This window comes from Fukomys damarensis, unplaced genomic scaffold (assembly GCF_012274545.1).
Source record: "Fukomys damarensis isolate Sample0158 unplaced genomic scaffold, DMR_v1.0_HiC HiC_scaffold_16, whole genome shotgun sequence".
In the NCBI taxonomy this organism is placed as follows: domain Eukaryota; kingdom Metazoa; phylum Chordata; class Mammalia; order Rodentia; family Bathyergidae; genus Fukomys; species Fukomys damarensis.
The window spans coordinates 48,134,974-48,146,048 of record NW_022900928.1 but is presented as its reverse complement, the minus strand read 5'-3'; positions in this window follow the sequence as shown (position 1 = coordinate 48,146,048).

The window sequence follows — 11,075 nt, the reverse complement described above, 5'->3', positions numbered from 1 at the left end:
TTGATAATTAGATAATTTCAGGTTGGTTTTTTGTTGTTGTTTTTTTGAGACAGGGTCTCACTATGTAGTTGAGACTGACCTGGAGCTCACTATGTAGCCCAGGCTGGTCTCAAACTCACAGCGATCCTCCTGCCTCAGCCTCCCAAGTGCTAGGATTACAAGCATGTGCCACCACACCTGGCAGAGAATTTCAGGTTGAAGTTAAAGTTAACTTTAAACTTGTTAGCTCTGAAGATTTAATATCTGCTAACATTTTTGTAACTCATGTTGAACACTACATGTGGAAAATAGTACTCATTTACATTTCTTTTGGTAGTATAAATTAATTAAAACAATTTGAAAAATAAGGATTCTTTAAATTTTGGAGACTGTATATACTTTTTATTCCAATAATTCTAATTTATAAAATGTACACTCAGAAAATATTCTCTGACTCTGGGAGGTTAAAGCAGAAGAACATCAATTTTGAACCCATCCTAGACAAATGAGTGAGACTCTGTCTCTAAAAAGAGAGGGAAAAAAAAAACCTGCTAGGATGTATTCAGTGTGAAAACCCCGGATTGAAACCCCAGTTTAGGTGGGGCAGTAATATTTTCTACAAGTGGACAAGGAGACAAGCATATAAATGTTCAGTGTAGTTCTCTTAAGTGTGAGAAAATGTGCAAATAATGCATACATCTATCTATCAGCAAGGGCATGGGATTAAAAATAGCATATTTATTCAACTGGAGAGTACTTCAGCTGAGATCTATGTATATCAACATAAATGTATTTCAGGTACAGAATGAAGAATAAAAATGACCTGAATAATATTTATGATATAGTAGGCACACATCTCTTTTAAAATGAGAATGAGAGTATCTACTTACAAATAAGGCTACATTAATTTATCAGTAAATTAAAAGAGGAAAGTTCCTCAAATGCATTTTATTAGGAAAAGGTGGCACTACATTTGTAATAGAAGAATAAGCATGGAATAGTCCTTTTGAGAAAGGAAGAATACATGTCACTGAAAAATGTAGCTTTATTTCCAAATACTGAATTCCCAATAAAGATATATGCAAAACTTCAAATGTGGCCAGATCAGGAGGGACCTGTAGTTTCTCACCAGCCATGTTCAACCACTGATGGAAATCTGCAGATAATGTGTGAATTGCGCACAACTGGAGTCTGGAATTTTTCAGACAACGTGATGACATCGTAAATTTCAGAAATAAAGTTTAAAAGTTTATAGACAGGAATAATTATGTTGGAGAAGCAGAATCTAAGGTGGAAAAGAGAAATTTTACAATATAGATAGATAATAAATATAATAATTCATACTCCTATGAAATATAAGAACTTTACTTGTATAGTGGTTGCTCTTTCATATATAAGCAGAAATTACAGTAGATATAGTGAGGGAGTTCAAATGAGAGATTTCACAATTGCTCTATTAACTCTGAATGAAAAAGTTAGGACACGAGAGATAACCAAGAGAACTTCACCAAACACACTGTTGGAACTGAAATTGTCAAAAAGCCTAAAATGTGAAGAAATTAAATAGATTATTCATATAAGTCTCGGTCATGTTAAAATAATAAAAAAAAATGGTACAAGAAAGATAGTAGCAAATGAATAAAGGAAGAGTATAACTTTAGGTCAGATACACTAAAGCTGCACTCCAGGTTTTTCATTTCTATTCAAAATAACTAAATCTAGTTTCTATTAATAAAATAGAAATAATATAACCTGTGAATTAAATAAATAATACATATCCTGTGGTTCTATTTAGTGCTTAAATTAATAGTCCCTCTGAACTGCCTGGAAGATCGATTTACCTGACGACAGTAGCATAAAACAGGAAGATGTCAAATTTGTTTGAAAACACAATAGGCTTATACTATTGAATGCAATTTCCCCTTACATATGTGATTAAATATACATATAGAGATATTAACTTACTTAGAAAATGCATTAATTTTTTTTAAAATTTCTACTGAAACAAATAGTACATCTAATGAAAAGATTAAAGGAAAGACAAAGAGTAGGAGGAGTAATTGGCATTCTGTGGAACTTTTTTCTTTTCTTTATTTTTTATTTATTTATTCTTTGTATAGGAAATCTAACTCAGGACCTTGCAATTGCCAGGTAGGCCTGGTTCTCATGAGCAAAATCCCCAGCCCAGAAGTGATATATATTCTGTTAGCCTTAGGAAAGAAGTCATTTTATCAGAAGATTTTATTCAGTTTCATGAGAAAATTCAAATTCCTCATGAGGATGCCTACAATAGAAGTTTTCCACTTATGGGACTTTTCTTCTTTAGATGGGGCAGAAAGGCAGAAAATGGAGAAGCTTCACTAATCTTTAGAGAGTCTGAACTGTGTGGGGGGAATGATACCTCATTATATTTGAGAAATTATGACTTTTTCCTTGACTTTTAACTGAAAAACAAATTTGTGAAACTTCAGTATAAGAAGTGATCTTACAAAAAATAAATAAATGATGAATGCAGGCAGAAAAACATCAGTACCTATCTTTTTGGAACATAGAGAAGATATTGAAAGATGGCTCATGGACAAGGGTCTGAATAATTAGAAATCTTGGTTTATTCATACATCAAAGTGCCGGAAGATTCATTGCCTGAAGAGTTGACAGGGAAAGTTCGATTTCCATTTTTGTCTCTAAATAGAGGGCTTTGAGAGATTGCAATACATTTTCTTCTACTCTAATCTCTGAGAAGACTCTTGTAGTTGCTGCTTTTACTTTTGTTAGTAATTGTGAACGCTGAATTTTCCAGCCATATTCTCTCTACTATACCTGTTAACTGACTTGTATGACTAGTCTATGGGTGTCATTGAGGCTTGGAATCACTTTAAAAGTGTTTCTTATTACAAGACAACATATACCCACCATCACACTGTCCCAATTTACTTGTACAATTTATTTGCCTCCTAAACTAGCAATATAGTCGATAATTTGCTCAAATTCACAAAATTGTTTTCTAAGCTTTTTCCATCATAAACTATATAAAGGCATAAACTAGAAGTCACATTTTGATTAATATTAATTAACAAAAATGAGCTGATAGAAATAAAACTAACACATGTATGTTAAATATTAAAACAAATAAATTGTATGCAATTCTTATCTTGCTTTTGCAATAACCTTTGAAATAGTTGCAGATATAATTTACCCTCAAAAGTCAAAACACAGAGGTTCAAAATAACTTTTTCTAATAAAAAATGCTGGTGAGGTTTCAGGGAAAAAAGATCCCTTCTTCATTGTTGATAGGAGTGTAAACTACTAAAACTAATATGGAAATCAGTTTGGAATTTCCTTAAAACAGTAAAATAGAAATTCCATTTGATACATCTAGTCCTCTCCTTGGTATCTTCTCAAGAGTTAAAGGTGTCATACCACAGTGGTGCAAGAATACTCATGTTTATAGCAGAAGAATTCATAACAGCCAAACTTTGGAAACAGCCCATAGTCCATCGAGAATGGATAAAGAGAATACTGTATTTATACAAACTGGAGTATTAATCTGCCACAATAATATATTTGAGTCATTTGTAGAAAAATGGATGCACTTTAAGACCATAATGTTGAGATGTAAATCAGACACTCAATATAAAATATATTTTATATATAATAAAATGAAAAATGAAAAAAAAATAGTAGGAAGAGAGAGCGAGAGAGAAAGTGTTGAAAACATAGACAATGCATCTAAAAGTGTTCCTTGATTTAGTATTTTTTATATGTTTTTTGTCCAATTAGTCTGGTTGTTAATCTGTATGTATGATAGTAATTTATAAGGACTTATAAGATAAATGAATGTATCCGATGCTAGCAAAAAGGGGGGGTGGAGGGGAAGGGAAAAAAGAATTGAGATATGTATATGTACCCATTTCTCAAATGAATGTAATCAGTACCTATTTCAAACATGTACTAATACAAATGTAAAGCATTGTATTTATCTGCCCAAAGTTATAGAAACATGGAACCATGATTCCCACAGTACATTGTTTGCAAATCGGCTCTGTATATAACACCATGAGCTCTCAGTATATGCTAATATCAGTATACGAACATCAGTGATAACTCTTGTTAACTGTCAAGGTTTAATTGATTTACCTGTTGTCTTAGTCACTTTCCCACTGCCGGGACACAATATCCCAACCCATAAACTAAAGGAGGAGAAGTTTATTTTGGCTCACTTCGCAGTCCATGATCAGCAGGCTCCAAAGAAGCAACAACGTGGTAGAAGCTATGGCAGAGGTGATGCTACTCACCTCATGGTGGCCCCAGTGAAAACAACAAAAGGAAAATCTCCAGGGAGATATTCCTGTAACCAATTTCTTTTTATCCTTCCGAGTTTTTGTCTTGAAGACTATGAAGTATGAAGTTCAGGGACACCACAGTGAGGAATGAACCAAGTACAGTTTATTAAATAGAACAAAGAAAAGCTTTTGCTAGCTGAGAGGGACTCCAAGAGAGGATGCCAGTGGTGGCCAAAATTAAGGGTTTATATATATTTTGTTGGGCTATTCTGGTGGGAGAGTGAAAATGAGAAAATGAAACATTGCACTTTCTGCTTTTAGCTTGGCTTTAGAAATCAGGGGAACAGAGTTCCTTTGCTCCCCTGCTTTCCACAGCATACTTTAGTGAGGCTATTTCCCTTGTGTGTTAATTTTCCAGGGCTTATTTTGGTCTTTATCTGACAGTGGCTGTTTATAGTTTTTCTATCTCTTGGTCTTCCACTGTACCAGGTCAGACCCGGGCCTCTTCAGAACAGGCCCTACCACCCAACATCAGGTCACTCCCACCATAATACAAGAACCTTTCAAACACATGAGCCTCTAGGCGCCACTTTAAATCTAAAGTGTAGCACTCATTCTCTTACTTTTTTTTTTTTTTTTGGTAGTCCTGGGAATTGAACTCAAAGCCTTCACATTGAGCTACTTCTCCAGCCTGTGTCCTTTTGTCCCCAGACAAATGCTCAATAAGTGGCTTAAATTGCATAAGCTGAACTTCTCTTTCTTTGTGTTATACTATTTTGTTTTCTTTATTCCATTCTTTTTCTTCCATTTCTTTCTTTTTTTGAGAAGTAGGTGGAGAGATAATATCTAACAGTAATATTGTGGTCAGTTTTTATAGGTGCAGGATGCTATCAATGACATTTAAAGTAATTTTAAGTTTAAAAATTTAAATGACTTGGTTTTATGCTGCAAAGTTGAAGAAAATAACAAAGAGAAATTAAAGAAGCAAATAACAGGTTCCAAAATAAGCTACAATGTGCAATAGTTGATTTTTGGTGTTTTGAACAAAAATAACTTTGCAAAGAAAAAAATGGATCATGCAACAAATTCTACAGCAAAACATAGCAAAATACAGGGACCAAGATCTCAAAAGATATTCATAGACCATTCTTCTTCTGGTCAAACATATATTTTATATTTAGAGTCTGTTACACTGTAGCAAATTAGTATTAAATTTTAGGAATAATATCTTATTTAACATTTTTACTTATGATAACAAGGTCTTTGGAATCAGTCCAATAATATTTAAATTATGTGTGAGCTAATAATTGTGAAACTTTGGTTATAAGACTTTCTTGTTTTTTATTATCCTTATTTTAAACTGTAGACAAAAATATGTTACCTAATGATATTGTAATGAGTTATAAAAGTGATTAGATTTAAAAATGTTATCACAGTGGGTGTGATATTGTTTGAGCTCAAAAAAATGTCCTCTCTTTCCTTTCCCTTCTCCTTCACAAAATGTAATTTATTTTGGATTTTATTTCCAATTGTATTTACAGCCATTAGTAAAATAATTACTTAGCAGTGTGTTTTTTGTCCAAATTAAAAAAAAAAAAAACTTTCAAAGAAAGAGAACATTACCTATTATCTCATTGTCTGATACTTCCACTGACTACGTAGAAATTAAAGCAGGATATCTTTACCACCCCCAACTAGACACCAGAGTTCGTGAAGAGCAGCATAGTGATACAGTAACTTTTATAAAGACCATTGTGATTTATCTTCACTAGAGAATCCATGCATTATGATTATTTATTGAATCATACTTTTGTGACTGTCTACCCTGAATTTTTTTCCAGAAAAATAATATATTATGCGATTAAAAAATCTGTCATGTCAAATACAATTTCCTGCCTCTTTTATATAAAGTATGTTTTCTAATTATATTAAATCAGTCAGTCTTTTTGTCATGTTCAATATCCTAGTAGTATTTGTGCTCACAGTATCTTAGGTGTCTTGTCATCATCATTGATATTTAAAATTAGCATGGTTATTCTCATTCTCAGATAACATGGCTGCTTTATATCCGATACTTGTGGATTGTTTGATATAATTAATATAGTAAGCGTTTTGCATATAGAGAATAAACATATGATTAACATGACTTGAAAAATGTTAAATTGTTCTTCTTACCTTTCCTCTGTACAATAAGTTAAAAGAACAACTTTTAGAAAATATAATAGAAAGTTTGATGCTAGTGAGAAATAACATACCAGGTTAAAATCATCCAAAACGGAATTAACGTGAATTTATTGCCATGTGGATCATTCTTTTATTGACTCATCTATCAAGTTTCCTGCAAGGTCTTCCTTGATTTTCTTCCAAGCATCGCAGACACAGGAATTTACCAACAGAAAAATATCTATTCTTATGAAGATTACATCTTGGTGGTGCAGGAGACAAGAAGAAAAACCCAAAATTCTTATCATAGGCCAGATGGTAATAAGGACAATGTGAAAAATATAAAAGTTCAAAGAGAATGAAGAGTAACGAACGCAAAATGCATTTGAAGAAATGAATTCAAAGAAGCTTTCATTGATTAAAATGGCATTTGAGAAAAAAATTAATTTGCATTTGGATCCTGATAAAATAAGATTTAATGAAGGTAAATGTTGTATAAATTATGAGACACTACAAAGAAAGAAGCCTTAGATAAATAGATCCTCACTCCCATAAAGGACATATCAGAAATATTTATGACAATCAAGAAAGTTATCCCAAGTAAGCACATGTGAAATATCTCCCTCCTTATTAGTAGATGCTTGAATTATCAGAAATATTTATGACAATCCAGAAAGTTTTCCCAAGTGAGCACATGTGAAATATCTCTCTCCTTATTAGTAGACCCGTGAATTATAGTAAAAGCTTCCAATCAGCAAACTCCAAAAAGCTGATTCTGAACATTTTGCATACACTTCGTTATACACTAACTCCCTAAAATGAGATACTAATTTTCATTATTTTCATAATCTTTATTTTATGGATACTTTACAACCATGAATATAATGGTCAAGTATTTTAAAATTTAAATTTTACTTTTTTGCATATTTCATGCTTTTACTAATAATCCATGCCTATACTATCATGCCTATTAGAAGAGCAGAGATGATAAAAAGAAAATGTGATTTATTTCAATATTCACATTCCTATTCTGTATATTTGCTATAACTACACAAAATAGATTAACATGTAATATATAGGCAGTATTATATGTATTTTCATACTGGCCCTGCTAAAAATATCAAAATTATTATTTACCTTTCAATGTTTCTTTTTATTTCTTTTAAAGTTTAACCAATTGAACTACTTGGATTAATTTTATTTCACTTTCTCTATGGATATGCCATTTATCTGATAAAAAGGTAATTGCTTGTATTTGAATTCAATTACTTTTCAATTTTTATTAAATAATTTTTATTTTTAGTTTTTTATTAGTACATATTTTCAATGCATAATATTTAATTCTTTGTGTAGAATTGGTACGTGTAAATATTTAATTACTTTTTCAGTACCTTTCTCTCCCCTCCCTCCAGCCTGCCTGTATCTCTTGATCCCCTTCCCATTTGAGAAAGATCTATTTCTCCACTACCTATTATCTATCTTTTATTGCTCTTTATTTATACTTTGGATTTCTCATTTAAGATAAACCATGTGCTATCACACTTCTATTTCTGATTTATTTCATTTAACATTATGGTCTCAAGGTACATCCTTTTTATTATAAATGACTCAATTTTATCTTATGGTAGAATAGCATTCCATCACACATAAATACATTTTCTTTATCTATTCATGTGTAAAAAGCAATGGCTTTGTAGAAGACAAAATCATGTGAAAAGATACACTTTAAAATGTTACACTTAATAGCTATCCCTATTTTGTATGGAACTCTTATTCATTGGTTTGCTTCAAACTTCCTATTACTTTCTGTTTAGAAAAATAAGTAACTTTATTTTTTATATTTCCTTATAAAGTCATCTATTTCACAATAGTTTTTCCCCTTTTGGGGGATCAAACACACTATCTTTTGTGTGAGAAGCAACTGCTCTACCACTGAACTAAATCCCCAACCTTGGCCAATGCTATTTTAACAGATGATATTCTTAGAGCAATTTTTAGGTTCACGGAAAAGTAGAGTAAAAATGCAGAGAATTCTCATATCCCCCTTCCCTCCATGCGAACATAATTTCCCAAGCTATCATCATCTCTTACTGAAGTGATACATTTCTTGCAACTGACAAGCTTTTGTTAATACATTATTGCATTATTATAATTCACTCATTATAACAAAGTTTACTCTTGGTGTTGTACATTCTGTGGTATGAACAACTGTATACGAACATATATCTGCCATTATATTACCAGAAAAATAGTGTGACTGCTCAAAAAGCTCTGTACTTCATCTATCTCTCTGTTCCTCAGTGGTTAGAAAACTACTGAAATTTTTACTCTCTTCATAGTTTGGGATTTTTCATAATTTCTTATGAAGTCATATACCACATACCCTTTTCAGATGCACTTCTTCCACTTAGTAATATGCAATTAAGTTTCTTCCATGTCTTTGAAGCTTTGCACAGCTTTATTCCTTTTTATAGCTGAGTAATTTTCCATTGCCTGGATGTACAAAGTTTTACTTAGCCATTCACCTACTGGAAGATAACCTTGGCTTTCAAGCTTTGGCAATTGTGAATAACGCTGTCATAAACATCAATTTTAAGGGTATTTTTTTGTAGACATAAATATGAATCGGTTTACATAAATATGAAGGATGGAAATTGTACATTCATGTAATAAAATATATTTAGTTTTATGAAATAAAAAAATTCCAAATTTACTTCCAAAATAACTGTGACAATATGATCAAGAGATGAGTACTTGTGTTTCTCCTCTTTGCCATTTTACTTACCAATATATTAAAGAAGTCCCTCTACAATGACTTTTTTTCTCATTTATTTTTACCCCTACATTATATGTCCCTTTCTGAATACACCATAGTATCTATTTAAACCGTTTCAAGTGTGAGTGTGTGTGCATGTGTGTGTGTTTGTGTGCATTTGTGTGTTTATGTATTTATTGCTGCTTCATGAAGGTCATGACTGAATGGCAGGGGAGTTGAAGATTGAAGATTTATTGATAGAAAGGTGAATTTATTCACAGTTTTAAATGCTACTTGAGTCATGAATTGGTTCTAAGAGGTTTGCTTATTTCTATTCTGTTGTCACTCTCCACTGAACATAATATGTACAAGATTCCATCGTTATTTCTTATTCCTTTTCAATTTGCTACCACTTTCTTTACTTCACAGAATTTAATTTCCAAGATAGAGCTGAACACTGATCTTTCTGTAGACTAATTCTGCTTCAGTAAATCTGTATTTTATTTTCCCCTTCATTGTTATTTACACAGATGTTTATATTTATCTATTGTGTTTAACTTATGGGAAGCTATCTACTGGTTGCACTGATGCCCATGGTATAATGTTTTTGTGACTGAGTACAGTAAGTATTGACTGAACTTTCCCTTTGTTTATTTTTCTCTGTTTCCCTATTATTTTGGAACAAAGGAAAGTTCTCTTATAATTTAAATGAGAAAAAAAAACGGTTGTATTGGCAAGTTGTCTGTTTTCTAGCATAGATAATGATCTTTGTGAACTCTTACAGGTGAATGTTAAGGTATTTGTCATGTTTTTCTGAACAAAGTTTTGTTTGGCTTGATTTGGTTTTAATTGTTTCAGGTGTAATGCTAGGACTCCTGTGTCTAAAATAGTCATATTGTTGAATGATATGAAAAATATTAATATTAATAATTGATTGGTCAGATGAGTCAAGTCAGATATTAAATATAAAATCTTTATTTTTAAGTATCCATTTTTATTTTTTATTTTTAAAATTAATTTTATTGGTACATTTAAGGTATGTATCCATTATTTCTTTGTTCCTCAGCTAAACTTTGTATGAGGTTCTGTGTTAGATGTCTCAATTAAGTAATATTTCCATATGTTTTGAATACTGATGCTAGATGATGGTTTTTAATATTAAATAAAAGAAAGTTATTCTTTTTCTTAGAGGAATTTGAATCAAGAATATAACAAATCATAGTTTGGTATCTATCTCAATGAATTTACAGACTTTGAAAGCATAATAGAATTTTTATTTGACATTGTAACATGAATGAATTATTGGCCTAAATTTTCATTTTTTTTGGGGGGGTACCGGGGATTGAACTCGGGTCCTTGCGCTTGCATAAATCAGGTTTTGTTTTTTTTTTTTTTTTTTTTTCTTGTACTGGGAATTGAACTTGGGTCCTTGCAATTGTGAGGCAGGCACCAGAACCACTGAGCTAAATCCCAGCTGGCCTAAATTTTCTTCGTGTTCACTTCACATAAAATATGGACATTTCATTTCAGAGGAAATTTACTGTATAATGAAAATATATTTCTTCAAATGAAGTTTAGTGAATCAAGCCAAGACTACTTATTTTTTCATTTATTTTCCTTATTCTGCCATTCATGGCAGGCAGGAAAAAAACTGTAAGAATAGAATCATTAATTAAAAGCCATTTCATTGGAAAACCTGTTATTAGAAAAGACTATCTGATCTATAATTTCCAATTTTGCATTTTTTAGATAAATATAGTCAAATCTTAATAAAGCTTTATCTCTAAGTGCATAAAAGGACACAATGTGTAAATACCAAAGCGTTTCTCTGGTGTGAAAAACTAAAAGTGTAAATAAGGTTCAAATTGTATAATTGATAATGTGATAGGAAGGAA